Consider the following 10,096-nt stretch of genomic DNA (forward strand, 5'->3'; position numbering starts at 1 on the left):
TACAGAGGAGATTTTGAGGCTCTGCAGGCAAGCAGATGCCAGCATGTCCTAAGAAGACAAGGTGGGACATTTATTGAAAGGCATTGCAGAGGATGTCTACAACTTTCTCATAAGCAAAGAAAGCCTAACTTCAGTGTCAGATGTCATTCGCCACTGTCGGATGTTTGAGACATTGAAGCAGCGCAGAATAACGCCGAAGTTTGGTCGTCTGGCCAATGTCACTACGGTGGCTAGTGTAGAAACTACAGCAACTGTTGACCTCGCTACAACCATCCGTTAGATCGTCCGGGAAGAGCTTTGCAAACATGAAAGCATGACGCGTGAAGTGGCCGGCACCTCTCGATGCTATTTCCCGCAAGATGTGGCTACCCCGCAGCATGTGGATTTCGAGGATCCGTCCGTCAACGCAGCGGAGTTTGCGGAATCCCGGCCTATCCATCGCTCAAGCACGACTTACTACCAGAGATCACTGTACCCTCAGCGCTTCCGCACCGAACGCCCATACCACCGACAGACGAACGGTTATGTTGAACGTCGCACTTACACAAATGATCACGTCAACGTGCCGGAACACGTCGAAGGGCAGCGACGACTGCGCCCAGCTCCCGTCTGCTACAACTGTGGTGTGACCGGTCACATATCAAGGTACTGCGATCGCTCGCGAATACCACGCTATGAACGGCCGCCACCGTGGACGCAGCAGCCTGGTGTCCCACCTTTTGAGGAATGCTGGACCACCCAACCACGACCCAAGAGCAGCTTTTGGCAGGGACACTTTCGCAGCCGCTCTCCTGCCTCCGACCGAAGTGTGACACCACCTCCAGCACCTCGACTGCGCCGGTCTCCGTCGCCCTGTCCACACTCCTCGTCACCACATCAGGAAAACTAGACAGCGCGGCCGATGGGGGTGAGGTCGCTGGTGACTTGCTGCAAGAAGAGATACCTCCACCGGTGTTTATGTTTAAGAACAAAGTGCACGTTTTTGTTGATGGTGTAGATACAATGGCCTTGGTGGACACTGGTGCGACCGTGTCGATCATGAGTGCTGCATTCAAAGGTCGGTTGGGACGCAAAGTGATGTTTTTGTGGGAGAAAGCGACAACATTCTGTGGCGTGGGTGGCAACTCGTTGTGTCCGATTGGTGTTTGTACTGCGGCAGTGTTGCTGAGTGACCAAGTGTTTGCGACAGAATTCCCTATTCTTCCACGGAGCACGCACGACATAATTCTGGGCATTGATTTCCTGCGAATGTGTGGAGCCACTGTTGATTGTAGAAACGGCGAGGTGTTCATAAGTGACACTGTTCCTGATGGACTTGTGGAGAATTCGGGCAGGGAACACGGTGCACTCCGAGTCCACGAAGATACCGTTGTCCCGGCATTCTGTGCTGTATGCGTTCCCGTAATTCCTTCGCCTATTTACGACAACGATACCAGCTTCGACGCGATGGTGGCACCTTTCCATTTAAGTTGCATTAAGAAGAACGCGTTGGTACCCCATTGCATAGTTTCAGTGAGGAAAGGGTGTACGGAACTTTGGACCATAAATTGTTCAAATGAACCAGTGCTGCTACCAGGAGGACTTAAGCTCGCTTCATTCAAAGAATACTCGCCGACGACAGTAGCTGTCCTCAGTAACGTTCGACGTGATGACCAAGTGAACGCTTGCTCAGACGATTCGAAAATTTCGCCTATGGTCGACAAGTCACTGCCTCCAGACAAGCGCCGTATACTTCTAGACGTTCTGCTAAAGTACTTGCGTGTTTTCGATTTTTCGCAGAGTGACCATGCGCCTTCGATCCCCGCGTCTCGTACACGCCACAGGATAAATACAGGAACAGCACAGCCAATTCGACAAAAACCGTACCGAGTATCGCCGTCCGAGCGCAAGATAATAGACGATCAAGTGCGTGAAATGCTACAGAAGGGCGTCATCCAAGAATCATCGAGTCCTTGGGGAGCTCCAGTGATTCTTGTGAAAAAGAAGGACGGTACCTGGAGATTCTGTGTCGATTATCGCCGTTTGAATACCGTTACCAAGAAAGATGTTTACCCTCTCCCACGAACTGATGACGCCTTGGACTGTCTACATTCGGCGTCCTACTTTTCGTCTATAGATTTACGCTCAGGCTACTGGCAGATTCCTATGCATCCAATGGACAAGGAAAAAACTGCTTTCATAACCCCGGACGGACTCTATGAATTTAACGTGATGCCGTTTGGGTTATGTAACGCTCCCGCCACATTCGAAAGGTTCATGGATACTATTCTGCGGGGCCTAAAATGGAACATCTGTATGTGTTATCTCGATGACATTGTTATTTTCGGGCGCATATTTCATGAACATAACGAACGAGTGGACGTCGTTCTGGAATGTATTAGAAACGCTGGCCTGGTTCTTAATGCAAAGAAGTGTCGTTTCGGGGAGCGACAAACCTTGATACTTGGACATCTCGTCAACAAAGATGGCATCAGGCCTGACCCAAACAAGACAGCGGCCGTGAAAGCGTTTAAACCACCTCGCTCAACGAAGGAGCTTCGTAGCTTCTTAGGCCTGTGCTCGTATTTTCGCCGATTTATTCCTGCCTTTGCGGACGTTGCCTTCCCCTTGCCTGCTTCGTCAAGGTGCTAGTTTTGAATGGACACACGACTGCGAGACTTCCTTCAACCAACTGAAGTTCCTACTCACGTCGCAGCCTATTCTCCGACACTTTGATCCGTCTGCGGCGACTGAAGTTCATACTGACGCCAGCGGAATTGGCATAGGTGCAGTTCTAGTACAGCGCTGCAATGAAAAGGAACACGTCATTGCATATGCCAGTAGAACTTTAAGTAAGCCAGAACGCAATTACACAGTGACTGAGCAAGAATGTCTGGCACTCGTCTTCGCTGTACAGCGATTCCGCTCATACCTGTACGGTCGTCCCTTCCAAGTGGTCACGGATCATCATTCCTTGTGCTGGCTTGTAAGCCTTCGCGATCCATCCGGCCGTCTTGCACGCTGGGCCCTACGCTTGCAAGAGTACGACTTTACGGTATTGTACAAGAGCGGCAGGAAACACGCTGACGCTGATTGCCTTTCGCGGATGCCGCTTGATACGACAGTTTGCGATGCCGACAATTTCGATCACCTCATTGCGTCAGTGACACCACTGGTCCCGGACAAGGCCACATTTGAAATTGAGCAGCGGAAGGACGTCAGTTTGGAGCCGTTATTTGCTGACACACGAGCATCCACTTCGGAAGGCCGCTATTGCGTTCATGAAGGACTGCTTTACAAGAAGACCTTCTCGGCCACGGGCTCCCGCTTCCTGCTGGTGGTTCCAGCTACGCTACGTTCCTCTATTCTGCGCGCCATGCACGACGACGCAACTTCGGGTCATATGGGAATGACCCGAACACTCCATCGTACGCAGGAGCGCTTTTACTGGCCACGCATGCGCCAGTCAGTTGAGCAGTACGTGGCCGGTTGTACCCAATGCCAGGCGCACAAATCAGTCACTACAGCTCCAGCCGGACTCCTACAGCCTGTGACACCTCCCAGTGCTCCATTTGAGCAAGTTGGCATTGACCTCGTGGGCCCTTTTCCGTGCTCATCGAAAGGCAACAGATGGATTGTAGTGTGCGCCGATTATCTTACCCGCTACTGCGAGACGGCCGCCCTGCCATCTGCGACTGCTGGGCAAGTCTCCTCCTTCCTTCTGCACTCGATTATACTGCGCCACGGACCTCCTCGCGTCATCATAAGTGACCGCGGACGTCAGTTTACGGCAGACGTTGTCGAGGAACTCCTCCGTATGTGTGGCTCAGAACTTCGACATTCGACGCCTTACCATCCACAGACGAATGGCCTTACCGAACGAACAAACCGGACACTGGTGAATATGTTGTCAATTTACGTGGCGTCCAACCATAAGAACTGGGACGACGTTTTACCGTTCATCACGTATGCCTTCAATACTGCCCAACACGAGACCACCAGCTACAGCCCTTTCTTTCTTCTTTATGTTCGACCCCCTCGTTATACCCTCGATACTATCTTTTCGTTCACTGATAATGAGGATCCTTCTTTAGCCGCAACTCTCTGTCTCGCTGAAGAAGCTCGCCGTCTTGCCCGCCTGCGTACCATAGCATCACAAGACCGATCGAAGCTCCGCTACGACAGCAAGCACCGGCTCGTCACTTATGAACCGGGAGACCTCGTGCTAGTATGGAAGCCTTTGCGCAAGCGTGGCTTGTGCCAAAAACTCCTCGCAAACTACGACGGCCCATTCGTTGTCCTTGAGCGCCTCAGTGCAGTGGACTATAGAATAGCCCGACTGACAGCTAGTGGGAGACAATCTACAAAGACTGAGGTCACCCATGTGGCTCGCCTCAAACCTTTTAGTCGGCGGGACGATGCCTAAAACGCGCGGTGCGCTTCGTCTGCGAAGGGGGAAATATTACGCCGTGTATGTGCCGGACTAAGAAGACGGAGAAGTGTGTGGTGGTGGGAAAGAAGAAGATCTCTCGGCAGCTTCGTCCTGTGCGGTCTTGCCGTCCAAGCCTTCTGTAAATAAACCCCAAACCCTTACTGTGGACGTAACAATATACAATCACAATGCATAAATGGTGCCCTTTTATCATTGATATTTGGTTGGTTGGTTTGTGGTGTTCAACGTCCCAAATAAGCGACTCAGGCTATGAGAGGCGCCGTAGTGGAAAGCTCCGAATAATTTCGACCACGTGAACTAACATCCCGCACTATAATGGGATCTAGCATTTCGCTTCCATTGAAATGCGACCGCCGCAGCCGCGGTCGAACCCGCGTCTTTCGGGTCAGCATCCTAGCCCCGTAAACACTGAGCCACTGCAGCGGCCTGGTACCGATTTTTGTCATATTGTTGGCTCACATTCGTCACCTTTCATTTATGCTTTGTAAACATCACTGAAGCATTTATTTAGGAAATACGAGTTAGACGTTAGAATATCAGGTAATACTAACGTGTCTATGTTTGTAAGCGTCTGTACGTCGTAAGCATACTTCGCATAAAGGGATACCAGAAATAGATTCTCCGTGAAATCTAAGGCACGCACTTTTCAAGAATATAAATGTATCTAAACGTTATATAGATTGCTTCTCTGTATTTTTTCTCTAGCAAAGCAAAATGTACTTTCGTTGCGCTCGGCGCATGCATGCGGCCTTTCAATACTTTGTAACAGGGCTCCGTAAAGGAGGCTTCTCCAGCACACTTGATACAGTGAAGCCGAACTCACACGCGAATGAGGATGTCTTGTAGTGAAACCTTCCTTGTGTAAGAACACCGCGTTGGAGGAACCTGTATCGGACACTGGTTCTACCTTTCAATGATAATTCTGGGGTGTTTAAAGAATTGCTAAAAGACTGCTATCTGTCGTTCTCTCCTAAGATCAATGAGACAAAGAAGGGCGTGCGTATACGTCATTTTGCAAGTTTACTTGAGCGGAAAAGCTATGCGTGCGTGAGAACGGCGTTACAGCGTCTTATTTCTCCACGTAGCCATCAGTTAAGTGTGGATGAATCAACCTGGACCCGTATTATGCAAAGCCTTTTATTATCCATTTCAGAATTTGTCATTCGCTCTCAAGAAGCGGTGCCATAATTATCACCAATGTCCGCAGCGGTGGAGACGCAGTTACGGTGCTCGGCTGCTGACCCGAAGGTCGCAGGCTCGATCCCGGCCGCGGCGGTCGCATATCGATGGAGGCGAAATGCTAGAGGCCCGTGTACTGTGCGATGTCAGTGCACTTTAAAGAATACCAGATGGTCGAAATTTCCGGAACCTTCCACTACGGCGTGCCTCATATTCATATCGTGCTTTTGGCACGTAAAACCTCGGATATTACTTATTAATTATCACCAATACAGACCCTTGTAATGATCAATAGAATGGGAATAAGCAAATATGTGATCACAGTCTTCTTTGTATATTTTTACGAGGATGACCCAGGTTACCAGAAAATTCGCACGTCTAAGTTTTATTCCTTCAAAGTCTAACAATTTCTTGCTAGCACAACCTCTTTTCAACATGCGCGCTACTCATACTCACCATTTCGCCACGTTGATAAGAAAACGCACATTAAAACAAACAGCTGTTATAATACAATCGGCGCGCCACATTTACGCTGACTCCTGCGAGGAAGTTTCTTCAGGCTCGCACAGTTTCGTAAACCCTGCATCGCGAGGATACCTCCCAGGAGCGTTGTTCCTGAAATGGAAAGCATAACGCTGTTAGAGAGACCTCCCCTACTTCGACGTTCCTCGGAGAAGGAGCAAATGGCATCGCACGCGAACGCATTGGGCAACACCGGAGTCACTCAGCCGCAGTGTAATTCCTCGTTAGACGAGAGTGCCGTGCGCAGATAACCAAAACTTAAAGAAAGGAGAAATAAATATTGAAGAAAAGAGCTCTCGCACGTGCGCCACCGCGCGGACAATGCACGGGATGCGCGTCGCGGACTGCGTTATTTGAGCCCGCGCCAAGGGAGAGAGATGAGCGGCTGTATGGAAGAGGAGACCGCGGCCGCCTCGCTGGCCGGCCGGAGCTGTTTTCGCCGCTTCCGACAAGCCCAGCAGATCGCGACTGCCGAGCCGTGCGACAGCCTGCAATGACGTCAAAGAGAGCGACACCGTCATGACGATACGCTAGCGATACCGCCATCTTTCCTCCTCCTATTCCTCTCTCTTGTGGCTGCCTCGCGTGTGCACACTGCCAGAAGCAAGAAGAGACCTCGGCCCTCGGCTGACTGACTCGCCATGGCGATCGCTGCGCCAACTGGCGAAGGCACACACACACACACACACACACACACACACACACACACACACACACACACACACACACACACACACACACACACACACACACACACACACACACATGTTCTCTTTTTCTCGACTACGGCTTGTCTTTGTTCTTGACATTTATATTGCTCTGTTTTCGTCTTCTGTCACGTCAGCCGGCCTCCGCCGCTACATATATGGATGGCAGCGTCGCCATTTCTCTGTTCTCACCTCGACACGTGCTGAACTCCTCCTCTCCAACGAGCGTGTCTTTTTTCGTTGTTTGGCTCACCGGCAGTTCGGCAGCGGGGTTGCCGAGGCCGCCTTTCGGGGCAAACAACAACACCCGGGGCGTCACTTACGTAAACTGCTTTCCCCTAGAGCGAGAGAAAACTGGCAAAAAACAGGAGGAAACGAGCCTGCTGTCTCTGTACAGAATGGCATCTCCGTAACAGATGTCGCGGTTCTCTCTCGAAGCGTCCGGTCATTTCGGTCGTTCTCTTTCGACCTTGCATCGGGCTGCCGGCCCTTTGTTTTCCCCGTTACCGTCAGTTAGTCTTCTTTCGTTTCTTTCGCGCGGTCTACTCGAAATTGTCAAGCGAGGACAGCTTGACCTGGAAATCTTTTTGTTTGGTCGTTTTTCTATAGCATGCTCCTTTCTTTTTTTTTTCTGTAACGTACACTGACAACAAATCGGCGAAACATTTTTTTTCGCTACCAGCTTAGGAACTCGGGTTGCAGGCTAAGACTTCGACGGAGCAATTTGCGGAAATTAGCGCTATCCGTTTACAGGAAGTAAGTTGCAACGAAGAAAGCAAGAAAGGACCATTTCCACCAATAATGAATTTCCTTGGCGCACGTGCAAATCAATAAAGAGAGAGAGAGAGAGAAGGATTTTCTTTAACATGATAACTCTAGGCGTACTTTTAGAAGCATGCAGTCAGGCAAGGTAGCTAAGTATACACTACTATGCGAGCTTCCCAATACGCGACTTTTCACTTGGGCGACATTGTGTCGTAAATGATTGCGGATATCAGAGTCTCATTTACCCGATGTTGAAATGTCTCTCGTTACATGTGTCGGTCTTCGATGTGTATGCAAACATGAAAGATACCAAAAGTAATCGTATCATATTGTGAGCGATCGTAGTCGCCAACAAGAATTCGAAGATATGTGAATTCCATGCATCCCCTTGACCTCAACACCCGACACCAAAAACTCACAGGGTCCCTCATGCTTTCTCCTAAGTCGACTCGAAGGCGATAGCCGTCTTCTTTTTCTTCAAGTCGATGTATTGATCTTCGCGCGCCCCCCTCCGAAAGCTTTCTGCACATAACGTGGTTTCGCACTGCCTCCAGGATCGGGGGCATTGCAAGCTTTCTGCCCCTCGGCTAGTTTTGCGCTGACTCCGTGATCGGCCCCCCTTTTACCAGGCGACGGTGTCATGTAGTGACGTCATCATGTGACGTCATGTGGTGACGTCGCCGCGGGATGTGTCATTGCGGGGCGTCGACACCGCGGGACGCCGAATCCGATGGCCACTTTTTGCGTTTTATCAGGCATCTAAGGCTTTCGCCTTAAAAAACTATTTTGGCACTCCTAGCGCGAAGCTACATTTATTTTTTTTTTAATATCTACTAAGATATCGGCTAGCCCTGTTTTCTCTCTGATTCACTCCGCTGTCTTCCTATCTCTTAGGGGTATACCCGTATGAGTAAAAACTTGCTGCATAGATTACGACTATGTATGGCGTTCACTCGTCGTTACCTACACCTTATCGGCCCTGCACATAATCCGAATTGCGAGGTATGTGGCACTCCTGAGACCACTGAACACCTCTTGTGCGTCTACCCACGATATACCAAACAAAGAAAATCGATGGTCATCTTCCTTTGGAATCTGTCACGCAACAAGTACCGGGAAAAAGTTTCGTAGGGACCTCCACCCGTCATCAGCGCAATATTCTGAAAACTCTGAACAAGCTTTAGTGCGAGACGGAACTAGACAAGAGGCTGTAAACAGTTTTTGGAAATTCAAGGTTTTTAGTTTCATCAGCACTCTTATCCTCATCTTCAGCCCCTTCTATCTCATCTCTTCTTCACCCCTACCCTTTCCTAACGCTGAATAGAAGGTCAGGAAATTGATTCAGCTTTTCTTTCATAATAACTCTCTCTCTCTCTCTCTCTCTCTCTCATCACGTATCATATTTCGTTCCATTGCGCGCTGGGTAGTCTTCAGTTTATTTTCGAGTTTCTTTGTTATTCGCCAGGCTTCTGCCACATTTAATATTGACCGGTTATTTCCAGCTCAAGAAGTTAAACGAATGCGCTTCGTCAGGCGACTCATTTGAACCACTGAGTCATACGTCACCTGAATAGCTCCGTCGCCCTTTGCGGCATTTCATAACAAAGTGGTAAACAAGAACGAAATTACATCCCCCCCCCCCTCTCCTTCACGAGAACGCTATGAAACTCGAGCTGCTTCGTTGCTCATTCTAGCCAAACGGGTTGCGAGGCCTACCAGCAGAAAGGAATGAAAAAGAGTCTAAGAAAGAGAGAAGTGTGCGTGCGTGTAAAAGAGAGCATGGAAAATAAGACATGTGTAAAAGGACAGCACGATGCAATCACGACACAGGCAGATTAATCCACGTGTGCTAAGTCTAAGCTCGTAAACAACCTCATTGCGTAAATCTGAAACATGGGAAAAGTAACGAAGAACAGAAACGGAACAACAAATACAAATGGTGTGCATCGTCTTTTATGCAAGCGGAGTACAGGCAACCTCACAGACGGGGTTAGCGGAGTTAAGATATCTTCCTGTCTTTTCTTTTTGATTATTTTTTTCTCCGTAGCGAAATATCGCGTGCGAGCTGCCAAAAAGACCTGGCACGCATGTAGGTTATATAGGGTTTTATATATGTGTATACGACCCTGGATCAACTTAAGTGCAGTACGATTAATAGCTGCAAGCGCTGTTTGTCGCACTCAACAGATCTGAAACACCGGTGAAATGGAGGGAGATCGAACTCCAGTAGATGGCGCTGGTGCTGTATTAATGCTGCACCAAAATATTTCACGTGGAAGTGTGCTCTTGCATGCTGCACGGAGTGCATTAATCGTTTTCCGAGAGGAACATCGTTTGAAGGTAGCAGCGAGTAATACGCGCAGTCTCACTTGAAAATAAAATGCAATGAGATTCATTAAATCCCACCAAGTTGGTAATAACAGGTGTATTCCGTTTAAAGTAGTTTTGGATAAAAAGCAAAAATCAGGAGCTAGCGCTCAAAATGTCAATT

This window comes from Rhipicephalus sanguineus, chromosome 6 (assembly GCF_013339695.2).
Source record: "Rhipicephalus sanguineus isolate Rsan-2018 chromosome 6, BIME_Rsan_1.4, whole genome shotgun sequence".
In the NCBI taxonomy this organism is placed as follows: Eukaryota; Metazoa; Arthropoda; class Arachnida; order Ixodida; family Ixodidae; genus Rhipicephalus; species Rhipicephalus sanguineus.